The following is a 15,987-nucleotide window of genomic DNA, read 5'->3' on the forward strand; positions in this document are numbered from 1 at the left end:
CCAGGCCATCACGTCGTGACCTTTGCTTCTCGGTCTTGCTTTCCGTCCGGAACATGGGATAAAAATGCCCTTGGAGGGTTTGGTGAGGAACATACAAGCTAACAATATGGAAAGCACTTAGAAAGTAGCTTAGCTCAGAGTAAGTGCTCAGGACCTGTTAGGTGTCACTATTATTAGACAGATAGAATATCGGACATTTGCAACACTCACTCACCAGTAAAGACCATTGGTGCTGGTGTCTAGCGAAACTGTAATGCTTGGGTATTTTATTTTCCACACAGACGAAAGCTGAGAAGCACTTTGTTCAGAATGGTATCACTGACAATGGTGGGGACAGGAGTGACCCCACTGAAACAGAAAATGCATCTTCAGCTCCTAGGAGGACATTCCGTACACCTCAGTTTGTTGTTGTTTTTAAATATTAATTTAATTTTATGGAAGGGATTGAAATACTCTAGAGATCCAAGAAGACTGATTGACCAGAGAGAGGAAGCCATGTATCATTGAAGATGGGTCTGTGGTTTGTCGCAGAACAGGTTTGGAGCTGCAGAATTTTAAGTAACGATTATTCTCCAGAGAGAATTAGGAGCTGAGACTCAGGACTCTAAACACAGCCTTACACCGTAACGATCTCAGCTGTCCAAGGTGGCCCCAGTATTTTACACTGTGGCACCTTGTCTGGACAGAGGACCCGGTCGCATTACCTGTAGGAGGGAAAATTCTCTCGGGCTCAGTGTCTTGGGACAGACTTGATGCTCCCCGACCCCCCTGGCCTAGACGGAGCTTATCCACATCCGCTTTTTTTTTTTTTTTTCCTGTGTAGCATCATTGGACTTCCTTGGAGAACTTTTGAATTCTTTTAAAAGGATTATGTTCTAACACATAACTAGACTCCTGAGTCATCTCCCAACTCGCCCTGATTTTATAGCTAAAGTAGACAGAAGACTGGGATGGGCTGAGTGAAGAGCACAAAGCCACCCAATGTTGGAGCCCAAGCCGAGACCCAGGACTTCTAATTCCCAGTTCAACTGATAAGCAGAGAGATTTAATAGTAGCATCCGGGATTCATTAAATAGTAAGAATCATGATGATGATAATAGCAAATTCTTTTCCGGTACTTACTGTGTGCCAGGTGCTGTTTTAAGTATTTTACATATATTAACTCATATTGTCCTTACAACAAGACTAGGAAGAAGGTTTTACCATCGTCCCCATTTTCTAGGTGGATAAACTGAGAATGATGCAGTTAATCAACTTGCTCAAATGGCATAACTAGCACGTGGCCGAGCGAGGATTTGATTCCATGTAATCCGAGTCCATGCTTTTAAGCACACAGCGATACTACATCTTATTTAATTAACTGCTTTTACCCACATGGAGCTTAACTCATTCTTATCAAACTGCTTTACTTTAAAAAATGCCTAAATCTTTAGGCTCTTTATTGGACACAGAATTCACCAAAAGCCCCCTGTGCCCATTTTGTACCTTTCATGTAAGTTCATCTATGTACACAGAAAACTCCTTTGTAAAATCAGTACATAAATACATATGTATATAAATATATATAAAGATCTACCACATGCAGGGCATTTATCCAGGATAGCAGTGAGTGATATTCAGATCGTTAACATATTCTGGCCAATTAAGTTAACAAAACTGTCATGTATACAGTATCCACTTGTAAAAAAAAAAATTAAAAATTAAAATACACTTGACACTAAAACTGTACTCATCACAATTCAGTTTCATTTAAATTCTGATTTGGAGGGCATGGCGAGTTTTGTAGGGCCTCCAGTCTTCCCTATCAACATTTTACATTCCAAAGGCAGAGAGAAAGAGAGAGGAGGCAATTAAGTTGTCTCTAAATGATATTTCAGGAACTTTGCTAAAAGTTACTTTCTTATGGATAGATCCCTGGGGGGTCCACTATTTTTGTTTGTTATTTCCTAATGTCAAAATGCAAAAAGTGAAAACAAATTTGAGTTACTTAAGCCTAGTGGTCCGATGCACCCCCTGAAATGAGGATTTACTTCCATCCTTCATCTATGCACCTACCACAATTGCTTTATAAAAAGAGGGAGGAGGTTAGGATTATTGGGTAGGTAATAAAAACATCCAACTCAGTAAATGATAGGATTTTTACATGAGAAATGGTCCTTCTGAATACAAATGAATGATCTCTAACCCAAAAATTAGAAAAGACAGTATCTGTGCTCCCTACTGCATACACAATATTTTATATGTAGAAATTTTGTTTTCCTTTCCCAAATAACGTTCAGAAGTTATTACATCTTTACTGTTATTATAATTTTACTACTCACATGTTCACATCCTAAACTCTCTCATTCAGCTCACCCTAAAATAAAAAAGTTGTGTGCAAAGAACCCATCCAAAGGATTACGTCTCAAAATAAGGTACACACTCTAATTTTGCTGTAGATTTGTTTTTGTTTTTGTTTTTAATGAGATACTGAACACAACCAAAAATAATTATTTTCTTTGTAGGGTTAGCAATGCTAAAACCTGGCTGCCTTATTGCAGATAACAAACGTGGGCTCTTTATTTTTTATTTGGAATTTACCCTATAGCAAGATAAAAAAAAAAAAAAGAATAATAGGGAACACACACACACACACTCAAAGAGAAAACCTCCGTTCAGGACCCAGTCATCCATCCCCTGAAGAGATGTAATCTCTGCATAACAATGCTTAAATCAGCACATTTACAACACATACTAAGTGGTTTGTTATTTATTTCAAGACTTTAATTGGCACAATATATTAACAACATTGTTGCAACAGTTCCACTTAAGATTTTTTTCCCCTAAAAAGAGGAAGAGAGGGAGAGAGAAAGGGGGAGAGAGGGAGAGAGAGAGAAACAATCAACCAGAATTACGCTATAACCACTGTTTTGTTATTTCTTTAGCCTGAATGAACTGTTAAAGATGAAGGGGGAAAAAAAGGAAACCAGCTTCAAGAACCATATTTTAGACTCAATTCAGTTTTATTAAACCCAGAGCAGTGTTTTTTTCTGCCATTCTAATATAACCTATTATGAGAGGTTTTTTCTTTTTTTTTTTTTTTCCCAGGGACAAAAACAACACCAACTTTCCCTCTTATTGTTCATTTTCGTTGCTATTTGGAGAAAAAGCTCATTAAAATATTATGAAGCACAGAGCGTAATTACGTGCCAGCTTTCGCCAATGAGGAACATCTGCAGCGCAGCGTATGTGTATTTATATTACTGCAAACTTGTGTGCAGTCTCTCTCTCTCACCCCTTCCCTACTTTGCCTCTCTTCCACAATTCTTTGTCCAGACTGCAGAGCCCGGCAAACGTGGGACGCGCACCAGCTACAGTGCGCGCATTGTCAGCCTCCTGGGGCCGCGAGCTCCCAGTGTTATGATTCCATCATTAGCCTGTAGCTCACGCCAGGGTAAATGGTGCTCTGCTAAATGCCTCCAAACCTTTTTCCCTCTTTTTCTTCCCCCGGTTATTTTTAAAATGTATCTTTTTCCTCGTTCACTCTCTGGCACAGAAGGATCTGCAAAGTGCATCCAACACACACCCAGTTCCCAAATCCGTGCTTCTCTCCCTCCTTTACGTTGTTCCACTTGCTTTAAAACCAAAGAACCTTGGGCATAATAAAAACATTGAGAGCTTGCCTATACCACAAATATTTGTGGAAAGCACATGGTGCCATTTTGCCAGACAACTCTTATTTGTTAAACTGAGTTAAGTGTAACATGATTCCAAAAACTGCCTTTAGAATGAAAGAAAAGGCTTGTAAAGCCAGGAAGATAATTACCGCAATCTGGGTTAGAGAAAATGCAAAACAAAGGAGCACAATCCCATTTTGTGTGTGTGTGTGAGTGTGTGCGTGTGCGTGTGCGTGCGCACACGCGCGCGTGTGTACGTGTGTGTGTGTGGTGTGAGTCTTTTTGTTTTGTTTTGTTTTGTTTTTTCCTCTTTGTTGATGTACCCAAACATGTAAATATTCCATGGCATGTGTTGCATGGGGATAAAAATCAACCCGAATCCTGCACAGACAGAACAAAACACAGACTCTGTTAGTGGACAGTGGCATGTTCCTGGTGGGAATATCTTTGCAGAAGGGAAGGCTTTCTTTCTGTCTTTTTCTTCCTCCATCCGGCAAACACTCACCCAAGAGTTAAGTTCTCATGAGTTGCCAAGACTCTGACACCCACTTACCTACCCTTCTTTCAAAGTTGTCAATCTATTTTTGCACATGTAAATAAAAGTTGATTTGGAAAGAATTTCAGTTCTAAAACTTTTCTTATGAATCCATAAAAATACTGAAAAATTCTCCATTCCCTCCACCCTCGTGTTATTTTTATGGGGATTATTATGCTATCAGTCTCCCCCTTGTTGGGAATACTGTCCTTTGGGATGGTTTCGTAGGTTTTGTAGACTGGACCATTCCCAGTTTTCATTTCTTTGTCTGCCAATTGTTTCTAGATTTAAACCACTTTCTGAGACAATTATTTCCATACGTGTATGTGTATGTAAATATTAATAATCATTGCGTGTGTATATTTATGTGTGCATAAATAAACACCATCCCCACACATATTTCCCGTTTTTAAAGAGCTAGTTCTTACTCCATAAAAAGATTTGTGTTCCCAAAAGCAGGCTGTTAATGTGCTTTATTAAAGAGAAAGAGAAAACCTTCCACATTTCTTCATTTTATGTTTAGAGAAGTGAACCTTGCAGGTCTGAGCTAAGCTTTTTGGTATGTTTTAGCCGAGTCCAGATAATGGGCTGTAGGTTTCAAAGTTTGGATCACCCAGTTTTCTCAAAAACTGTCCCCACAGTTCCCTCTTTAAATTTTGTCTGGACTGTCTCTAACAGCCCCAGCTGACCCCCTCATTTCCTTCTCTTATTACTAACATTTTTCTCTTCCGCGTGTACAACAGGATGATATTTTCCAGAGGAAAAGGCAAAAAAAAAAAAATACAGTAGGGGTTTCTTTCCCTCCAGATGTAGACATTTTGTCACCCGAATAGCAATAAGAGGACACGGAAAACGAACCTGAGCTCAGAAGAGACAAACTGCCGGACGTCACTGAGGTGCATGTAAGGATAAACCCGTGAAGCTCTCAAAGCAGGATTTGGCAACAGAATGGTCCCATTGAGCCAAAAAGCCAGCCAGGGCATGGAAGCGTGTTATTATGGTTTGCTCTGCGAGTGAGACCCGCAGGGAGGGTGTGAAGGCTGCCTAGCGTGAAGCCTGTTTAGAATAGTGGAGGAGTATGAAATGAGATGGGTCTTGAAGGATTCGGAGTCTAATCAAGCTGTGGCCATGCCCCACCTTGGTAAAATCTCAAAAACAAGGTAAAATAACAATTAAAAAAAAAAATCTCCCAGTAAGATCATGGCTCTCGTTTTGAATTCTCTGACATTAAAGACCTCTAGTCTTTCAAAGGTGGGCAAGTTGCAACTACCTGTTAGAAACCTGGTGAGAAGCAATGCCTTTGAATGAAAATACCAGCAAATGATGGTGAAGAAAAGAGCAGGAGACCAGTGCTGGAGGGAGCTCAGGGCAGCCGCCTCGCAGTGTTGGCTAAGAAAGCCCAAAACACCAATTCTTCCGATCTGAATTATGTGACACATTATTGGCTCTTTTCTTCTCTTTCATTTTTGTTTCCAAACATGTTCGAATTGTTTTTTTTTCCCCTTCACTTCATACTAGACTGAATCATGTGAATTTTAGATGATTTGACAATTTTGACTTTTACAAAAATGTAATTTTATATACTTCAGCCTAATCATCCCTTCCCTGAAGATAATGCTTCTATTTTCTTCGGATCATCTCATCTTAAAATCTGGTATTATTTTTGCGTTGTTTGGTTTCTTTTCCTCTGCTTTCAAATTTTGTCAGTTTTCATATTTTAATGCCTGTTGCAATTTTGGAGAAGTGAATATTTGGTTAGATGGGGAGAAACTATTTAAAACCTGTGTTTAATGTGAGGTCTAAATGGGCTTGTTTTTCCTTCAGTTCTATGCGGAGGCACTCTGTATGAAGTTTGGTTTTCCAGATTATTCGTCCACAGCGAAGAGTAGGGGCAGGATGTCATGTTTGATACCTAAAAGACCTTTACTTCACTTTAAGTCTTAAAAAGAGAAATCTGATTTTTAAAATAATCTATGTAAAAAAAATGAGGTCAGAGAGAGAAATATGTTCATAAGCTCTGACAGTGATCCTTTTAGATACTCAAGTCGTCCCAAGGGTGGGAATGGGTGTTTCCATAGAGAGTTGTCCATATGCTTCCTAACGTTTGGGAAAGGGACAGAGTGGTTCTTTCCAGAATGGTTCCTAGCAAGGATCATGCATTCTGGAAAAGGAGGCAGACTGGTGCACGCTAAAGCAGAGTGGAAAGGGAGCATTTCTGAGATTACCGTGAAGGCCCCCTCATTGTTACAGAAGCTGGACTGGGTAATAAAGATCATCTGAGGGAGAGTCTGGAAGAGCCGATGCTCTGAGAATTTATTCTTTTTTATTTTTTTTAAAGATTTTATTTATTTATTTGACAGAAAGAGACACAGTGAGAGAGGGAACACAAGCAGGGGGAGTGGGAGAGGGAGAAGCAGGCTTCCCGTGGAGCAGGGAGCCCCATGCAGGGCTCGATCCCAGGACCCTGGGATCATGACCTGAGCCGAAGGCAGACGCTTAATGACTGAGCCACCCAGGAGCCCCGAGAATTTATTCTTTTCAGAGATTTCAGCATCTCCTCCAGCTTTTAGGGAGAGACATGATAGGTGAAACTAAAAGCCAGACATTATTTAACTCCTCTGTTCTAGTTAGCCAATAGAGAAAATGCAGCCCAACACACTTCGTCAGTTTAGAAATAATACTTAAAGCGTGACTTAAGAAATTTAATACAACTCAACACAAGTCATGCATAAATAAAAATCTCAATTCTACTTTATTTCCCTACTATAGAAAAGCTTTAGTTTGCAGTAGTCGGGACTATGAATTTTGCTTAAGAAATTTCCACAGCATCATTTGTTAGAAAGTAAAAAAAAAAAAAAATTAATCTTCATAGACTTAAAATAATCATGTCACTGTATACTATTCTTCATAATTATTAAAAGTAGGGAAAAAATTCAATATTTATTTTGAAACCAATAGGTGGTGCTATAAATTTCTATATTTTGTAATAGGCTCTTTTAGTTTCCCATCCTCAGTGGCATTAGAGATTTCCTTAATTATCACAGTAGGATTCTTCATGACCCCCCCAAAAAAAATAAAGAAAGGAAGAAAAAAGACTGAATTGACTTTCCCACTCAGTTAGCCACTGTGATAGGTCTCTTTCCCATTGGAAAATCAATTATAACCGAGTGTAAACTAAAGTGAAGGGAATCTATACAATTTTTGGCAGGAAAGTATATATCTATGGAGACATACCCATATATAATTCTCTATAGTTTTTCTTCCTCAAGTCCTTCCACTAATGGGAATGCCATGGAGGAACATCATTTTAATGTTTAATTTAATATTTCACTCTATGAACTAAGTTAAAGTGTTAGATTTGGGTAAAAAGCAATGACCACAGTATCATGAGACCACGACTGTGTTATCACGGGCTCCCAGAATCACAGAGCACAAGAGAATCTCAGAGATCAGGTAGCCGCAGATGAGACAACTGACAGAATACAAGTTGAGAGGGCTAGAAACAGGCACTTGATGGTTGTCACCATGGGAACCAACATGTTTCTGGTCTAAGGCCAAAAAAAGTTGCGAAGGTTCAAAGCCACTGAAAAATTAAAATCCAAATTCCATTTCGACTTTCATCTCAAACTGAGGCATTTCATTGATGTGGACCTTGAAGATAAAAACCTAAATCCTTTCCCTTCCCTTAGAAAAGCTATGGAAGTCCTTCACAGTTTCACAGGTCTGTAGATCTGTGTGTGTGTGTGTGTGTGTGTAGCTGAGATACTAGAGAAACATAAGAAGTTCAGTGAGGTCTTATAAAAATGTCATAAAAGGACTATGGCAGCTGCAACCAGCTCCCACCTCCCTGAACCAATTTCTCCCATTCCTCAAACATCTGGGCGATTTTTACCTCTTTTCCAGATGTTTTGGTGTCCTGCAGAAATAGCCTCAGACACTTGTCAGTATTGAACAGGCAGGCTAGTTACTTCCTAGGAGACGTGTTTGTAGAAGCCATAGTAATTTGCATACGATTATACTTTGTGCAGCAGATGAAGTTTCCTCCTTCCCAATGGGAGTCCTTTCTGGGCTGGCTAGTTATTTCCTGCTTCCCCCAGCCTTGTGCTTCTCGGCCCTTCGGGGGTCAGGCTGCTTCCTCCGGGCTTCTCTGGTAGGGATTGGACGGAACCAACTATTAAATAGTCATTTTTACATTCACACTAAACATTTCATAATATTTAGGATATAAGAAAGAGGAAAATATGGCTCAAGAAGAGAAGCGAATATCTCTTAGGAACATGGTATCTAGAAAAGGGACTTGAGAGTCTTGTTCCACACCGTGCTACACAAAATTTTGGGGGGGGGGCATTACTTGCAAAATGGGACACTGCATTCTTAAAAGAGTTTTGGCAAATTAGGGTACAATGGAAAGGGAGTCATGAGAATGATGAAGCGATATGATAAGCCACATGAGAAATACCTTAAGGAATTGCAAAATTTTAGGCTGAATAAGATACTGTTGGTGAGGATGCAGTAGGGTTGGATATGTTAACTGCCTCCAAGTAATGGATGAGCTGTCACGTGGAAAAGATACTAAAGTGATTTGATGTGATTTCAGAATGCTTATGAAGGACTCATTGAAAGACATTGTCATTTAGTACCTCATTTTACTGTCACGATATTAGCAGTCAATATAGATAGCTTTCTTTCACTATTATAAAGTGAAATACAACAGAGTGAATCCGGGCTATGCAGTGAAGTAAAATCAATTTAAGTAATCATGGTATGGTTTGGCTCAATAGCAAAAAGAACCTTCTTAAAATTCAGCTATGCAATAAATATTGAAAACCTTATGTGCCAGGTAACTATTCTAGGCACTGGAAAGAGAGCAGTGGACAAAAGAGAGTTCTTGCTTTCATAGTGCTTTCATTCCGTGGAGGATGGAGTCGGTGAGCAGAGAAACAAAACTATAACATAGGTCAGAACGTGCAAAGTGCTATCAAGGAAAAAGGGGATAGAGTGGTGGGGTGCTCTTTTAGATAGAGAAGTCGGTTAGTGCTGTGTGCACGTGGAAGGGAACAGGTGGGAGGCAGGCACTAATGAGAGCCTGTCGCAGAAAATGAGTAGAAACTGGATGACCAATTGAGGGGGGTAGTGGTGGAAGATGCAAAGCATTAGCCCTTATTTCTTTCTGTGCTTGGCTACCCCATTAATTTATGCATTCATTTTGAGCATGGATAATGACTTACCCATCTCTACATGAGTAACACGACCCACTGTATAGCAATGCTTCATCAAAGCTTACGGAGTAAAAGCTGTAGAGGAACTTGGGCGTTGGATAAGATGTATAACTCCAAAATTCTGCCCCAACTTAGATGGTCTATTTCCTTTGTAAGCATTCACCCTCTTCCCCCTCTTTGTCCAATTCTAACTTCCCCTCTCTTCTCTAAGCCCTGGACAAGGGAGCGAGAGTGGCAAAGATAGTAAGACCTTCAGTGATGGGGTTGGTCAAGGAAAGTGTGGGGAAGGTAAGGTTGCACAGAAAATCACCTACTTCCTCTGTTGCCAGTACTTTCAATGCAAGAGTAATTCAACTTTTTGGGGGGGAGGGGGGTAGGCAGGGGGACACAACTTGCTTAGTTAGAATTAGATTCGGCTGCATGGAAAGAAAATCTAAATTAACTATGGCTTAAACATTAAAGGTTTTATTCTCTTATAAAAATCCCAGAGGTTGGACATTCAGGGCTGGTAAAGCAGTTGCATAAAATCTTCAGAGAATCAACATTCTTTGAAGTTTCCATTATACCTAGAGTGAGGTTCTCTCATCTATCTGGTCTCAGGGGTTACTGGAGGGCTAGTCAACATCGTATGAATTTGAACTTAGAAAAATGAAAGCTAATATCTGAATGACTTTCATCTGTTTTATATATCGGAATTTTTGTCTAATAAATTAATTTTTGTGCTCAAGAACTTGGAAAATTGCTAATCTCTTTTATAGACAAGGATACTGAGGGCCAGAGAAATTAAGTGCCTTGCTTGGGACCCCCCAGTTGACAGGGTTGAAATGAGAACTCAAATCACCTAGTGACATCTGTGTCATTTCCACTGGTTGGAGAGTCAGTATCTTATCAAAATCACATAGAAACAGAAGAGCTGAGGCGTAGCACACCGCGGAATCCATCCACCACACCAGACATCTTCAGTGTTGACTAAATATTACCATCTATCTGAATGGTGAAGAATTTTGGAAAACAAGGATAGATAACTGTCTTCAGCAACACTGCACTGTTTTGGGCAACGACTTTACACCACCGACAACATGAGAAAGTATAGGAGGAACTGTTCTGGGATACATGAGAGTAATACTGATGTTCCTTTAAGAAAGTGAGATTCAGTTACCATACCAATCTGTTCTAAAACATCTCTGTTTCATTTTCTTGTTTCGAAGAACTTTCAAAGATGTTTGGAGTAAATTGTGCCCATTAGTTAATACAACCATGAGGATGTAGGACAATTGATTTCGTAAGAGTGGACAGAAATTGCTTCCTCTTTATACCAAAACTACTAGAGAAAATCAGTGCTTTGTCCTTATAGCTAAGTGATGCAAGCTATTAACATGGAGCCTCCATGAAAATCAGGCAAAATTGTTTCAAATCGGGGTTGAATGTGTTTGAAACTGAGCAATCTGCCAGAATCAGTTCCTATTTTGTGTGTAGTTGAACTGATTGAATTACCATTTGTGCCTAGAACCACAGAAGCCCAGGAGACTCTGGGGCCCAAACCACGAACAATGGTTCTTTGTCTAAGGAGAGCCCATGGTTGGGTTTTTACACGCCAACATGTGTGATTTCAATGTATAGCAGAATGATTAAGAATTCAGCTCTGTTCCAGAGCAGGTCATGCATCTGTCTATTGTCTCTAAGCCCAGCCGCTTATTTATGAACAGAACATTCTACTACATGTGAAGGCATGGAAAAGTCTCGCTCATTTTCTCAATTATTTCAAAGTGCAAATTCATCATCTCTGCAATGTGTTCCCTCTCTGTTTCAGAGCATCTAACGTGAACCAATTTCTCCCACTTACAAGAGCATAGTGTGAAAGTAGATGAAGCTGGCAGGATTCACAGCATCGCCTGCTTTGGGATCTGCTGGAGAAACCAGGTAAGGGAAGGTGATAGCCAGGTGACACTGTTGGAGTGATTCCTTCCAGGGGCTGCACATCTGGGGTGTGTGGCTGCCAAGGATAAAGCATGTGCTTGGATTAGCTGCAGCTCCGAATTAAAATGTGGAGAAGTAGAACATGTTCTGCAAAATGCCAATAATGTAAAAACGTTCAGGGTGAGGGGCTGACTCCTCTGCTTGTGTGTGTGAGTGTGTGTGTGTGTGTGTGTGTGTACCAGCAATCTGCAATAGCGTGTGTTCATGTTTTGGAATAATAGCATCTGGCCTTTTAAACACCAGTTATATCATGGGCCCAGGAGGCTTAGGTATGTTTCATGGGAAAAGCCCACTTTATGTGTATCCTGAGAACAGTGAAACAGCAGTTTGTCAGAAGGTCTTTGCTTAGAATTAAGATAGAGCCATGGCTGGCTGATTAAATAATATTAAAAGACATTTCTTTTCTCCTTAAATCCATCGGGGCTTGGGGCTCATGGAAGGTGAAGAAAAACGTAACCTTCTAAGAGATTCAGGTATTCTTTGGATGTAGTAAGCACTTAATATTTATTCAGTTAACACATACCCACTGTGTATGCACATTTCAATGTATAATGGTTGCACTGCTCAAATATAAAGTTGTTTATTTCCCCCACCAACTTTCAATCAGCAGGAGGGTGATAAAAATCACATAATAGAGCCCAGAGTTGATCAGAATAGGCAACTAATGAGCCCCGTGATTCTAACTTATTTTGCTCATTGCTAATGCTCTTTAGATAGCTCATATTCAAATTCAGAGACCAGGTTCCTAGTGACTAGACAAAGCGTAGAATTGTTCAGTGAGGGAGTCCATCTGGGAGATTACGTACCAACAGCCTGGATGGCTGAAGCACCTTAAACCGTATATGTTTATTTTTATAATAAATATTTGGCTTGAGTGAGAGGCAAAGAAACTTTGGATCTCGTTATTGCATTTTGTCTTATGACATGAATCTACCAGATGATCTTTCATAGCTACAAGGGACTCCACGTAGCCACAGAAACAAAATGAATGGTGAATTCTGCAAGACTTATCTTGGCTTATGAGCCAGGAATGGAAACAGCAGATCCTGTAAATATTCTTAGAGCCTTGGGCCTACCATAATATTAAGGAGTAAGGACAAATGGGATACAGCACATAGTTTATGTTCCCTTGACTATGGCTCTCATAGAAATCAGGGCAGGTGCTTTGAAATTGTAGCAACAGAATTATAAATTATTTGAGTTGTAATGATCAAATTTCAGAGCTAGAAGGAAACTTGGAGATTTCCAGCCAGTCTCTCTTACTGTAGATGAGAAACTCAAGACCTAGAAAATTTACCCTTCGTTATCTCCAGAAACTAGAGTCTGATATCCCCGCCAAGGTTCCCATGGCTTTGTGCCCCTTTCCTGTCCCATTGTCTCATTAAGGTCAATAATATGTTCTTAAATAAAAACCAAGATTTTTTTGTGTTCTGCTATCCAGATCATTTTTTTGGGTCAGACCTCCAAACTTAACTTCCATCTGATTTCTGCTTCCATACTCCCCGATGCCACCCAATTCTCTTTGGTTTCCAGGAATTTTACTTTTTGTCCATGGTTGAAAGTCTCCAATCTATAAACACTACAAAAATCTTGTGTTTAGCCTGGAAATTCTCTAAGAAGAAGGGGGAACCCAAAGAAAAGCAAATTTCCAAAGTCATTCTCAAGATTTTGATTGGCTCCATGAAGATTCTGTGGCATCTGGGCAAAAGCCACTTCTGAATGTCAGCCTTTTATTACTCACTACCTCTGCTCCTCTGGAGACCTTTATATTAGATGACAGTCAGCCCCCCAGAGGGTCCTTCCCCCACTGGGGACATAGAAGGAAGCTGCTCTGAAGCCCTCTGGCCCAGATCCACACTTGTAGAATCAGATAGAGTTTAAGGGCTCTGTGTGCCCTGCAATGGGGGGACGCATGGCGTGTTACAGTGTGGAGTGGCTTAGCATTACCATTTGGCTTCTAAATGTGCAACGAAAATCCATCAACCATTTCTGCATCTAATATGTAAATCACACACACGCACGTGCACACACATACACACACTTGAACTTTTATTTGTTGTAAACTAGTTAGGTTCTTCAAGCACATGGAAAAAAATGAGTCTTAGTAGAAGGCTTCAGTGGGCAATTTGCTTCTTATTTGTTGCAAAAATGAGCACAACACCAGCAACAATGAAATGGAAAAGCCCTGGTATCCTGCTCTGAGAATTGCTTTTTTGCACAAGAAGCATTTTCTGGAGTTGCTCTGAATTGGCCCTTAGGCACCACTTCACTGTTAATGGTGCTGAGATGTGGGGGTTTACAATGAAGTAGACTCAACGTCCACGCATTTTGCTTTATACTGAAAAAGCTCTTGTGTGGGTTTAGCCAAAGGATTGCGCTAGCATTCACAGTCCATATTTTTATCTGCTTTAGAGTCCAAATGGGATCCTGCAGCTCGTTGGGCCACACCTTTGACCCTGGATCCCCTAGAAGGGACTGCTCAGGGAACCACATCACATCACAGAAGCACTGCCAGGGATGCTACCTTGATGATCCACACCTGTTTTCAAATTTTGCAACCTGTCTCCAATTTTAAAACATGCACTGTAAACGGGAGATAGTCATTCGTGGGTGTTTAACTAAGGAAATTTGTGTTCCATCCCATTCCCTGCTTAGAAGAACAGGAACATCAGGATTTCAGGTGTGCTGTGAGAGTGTCTGATCCAACAGCGACCGGAACTGATGGGTCAGAACCCACATATGCAAACTCTATGAAGGCAAGTCTCTGATGGCATGAAAGAAAGCGGTATTGTTAAGTTTCCCAAGAGAATTTTTTGGCAGGAAATGTAAATGGAGAGGGACAAATGGAATAACTTTATGAACTTTGTAGAATTTTAGGTTACATTTTCCGAAATGTTGCCATATGAGAAGGGCTAAGAAAGAATTCTAGATATTATTTTAAAAGGGCCATTACACAATTTTATTTGCTCTTCCCACTTATTTTTTTTTTTAAAGATTTTGTTTATTTATTTTGACAGAAAGAGAGAGACAGCAAGAGAGGGAACACAAGCAGGGGGAGTGGGAGAGGGAGAAGCAGGCTTCCTGCCGAGCATGGAGCCCGATGCGGGGCTCGATCCCAGGACCCTGGGATCATGACCTGAGCCGAAGGCAGACGCTTAACGACTGAGCCACCCAGGCGCCCCTCTTCCCACTTAAAGATAAGATGATATTTGTAAAACTTTGAGAAGGAGGTATGATTTTAAGAATTTGCAGGGATTTCAGATGTGACTTGTAAGGACAGTTTGTAATGGTTCAAATTTGTCTCAAAAGCCATTGGTTGAGAATTTCATCTTTATACTATAAGAATCTTTGTATAGAATCTATATCTATAGCTTGTATATATCTCTATATATGCATCTTATACTTTAAGCACCTTTGTACTTAAAAAGCCTTAGTAAAGAACTGCAATTTCAAACCCTTAGTAAACAAAATGATGTATAATTTCACCAGAATTTCAGAATGCATAAGGCTCAGAAGACTTTTTGGAATTAGGATAAGCTTTGAAGAAATTTCCCAAGTTCATCATAACCAGTAGGAATAAAAATGTCCTCAGCTAGAGAGAGATTCAGCTCTCTAGATCAGCGAGTCTGTTAAATTCAGCTAGTAAATTAATTTTATCTTCTCCAATAATTAGCTTTGTTAATCTTGTGCCATAAGAGATTTTCTATTCATGGAATCACAAATGGCATTTGTTAAAAAAAATTCTCGCTCCAGTGAAATCTAACCCAGAAATAGACTCTATATTATAATCTGGCCGAATTTGTTTAAGGTGGTGGGAGGGTGGGGCAAATCACAGGAGGTTTAATTTTCTGGAAAAGGATCCTGTGTCTCCCACCACCTCCTAAGTGGCCACCATAGAAAGCAAAGGCAAAGACCCATTATTGGCACACTGTCTCTCTGTCTCTGTCATCTGATTTGATCCCCAAGTCACCCATTGAAATTAGTGCAGCTGACAGCTGGTTTTGATTGAGAACTATGACATTAAAAGCAATAGTAGCAGCCGGCCATTACCAATAGTGAACTACTTTTTCCTGTGGAATGGAGAGCTAATTGCTTGTCTTGAGATTTCTTCCCCTCTTCAAAGGAAGTCAGTTTGATTCCTCCAAAGTTATCAAGCATAAAAGAACTCTGCCCCCAAATCACGATTGCCCTTTTGCATTTTCCCCATGATTTCTGAGATTTTCACCGTTGTTACTCTGGTCTTCATATCCTGTCTTGCTGCTTCTACTTAGACATGCCAATTAAAGAAAGATATGGTTTATTTGAAAAATATGGTCCTAGTGCTGACTGTAAAGAGAGCTCTTAAACAGGCCTGAACTCTTCATCGGGATTAGCTGAATGTAGTAAGTAAATCCCATGTTGAATGGTGACCTTGTAAAGTCTCCAAAAAGCAGGGCTCTGTTGGGCTTTGTAGCAGCTTAAATGAAACAAACCTGCTTCTTCCCTTGGGTCTCACCAATCGTGGGCCAGGCTATGTAATGGGCAAGATGCCCACTTTAAGGGGCTGTAAGAACAGTCTAATGTGGTGGTTCCCAAAATATGGTCCTGGACCAGCAGCAGC

The 15,987-nt window shown here is 40.1% G+C and overlaps 1 long non-coding RNA gene across 1 annotated transcript; it reads left to right on the forward strand.

The window, feature by feature from the left end:
* The first annotated feature begins 5,691 nt into the window (after positions 1–5,691).
* LOC145717018 (uncharacterized) lies at positions 5,692–15,696 on the forward strand. Its single transcript, XR_014139994.1, has 3 exons — positions 5,692–5,845; positions 11,221–11,330; positions 13,800–15,696. It is a non-coding gene; the product is annotated as an uncharacterized LOC145717018 (long non-coding RNA).
* Positions 15,697–15,987: the final 291 nt, after the last annotated feature.

The sequence above is a fragment of the Leptonychotes weddellii genome, chromosome 14 (genome assembly GCF_054177405.1).
Source record: "Leptonychotes weddellii isolate Sample4059 chromosome 14, ASM5417740v2, whole genome shotgun sequence".
NCBI lineage: Eukaryota > Metazoa > Chordata > Mammalia > Carnivora > Phocidae > Leptonychotes > Leptonychotes weddellii.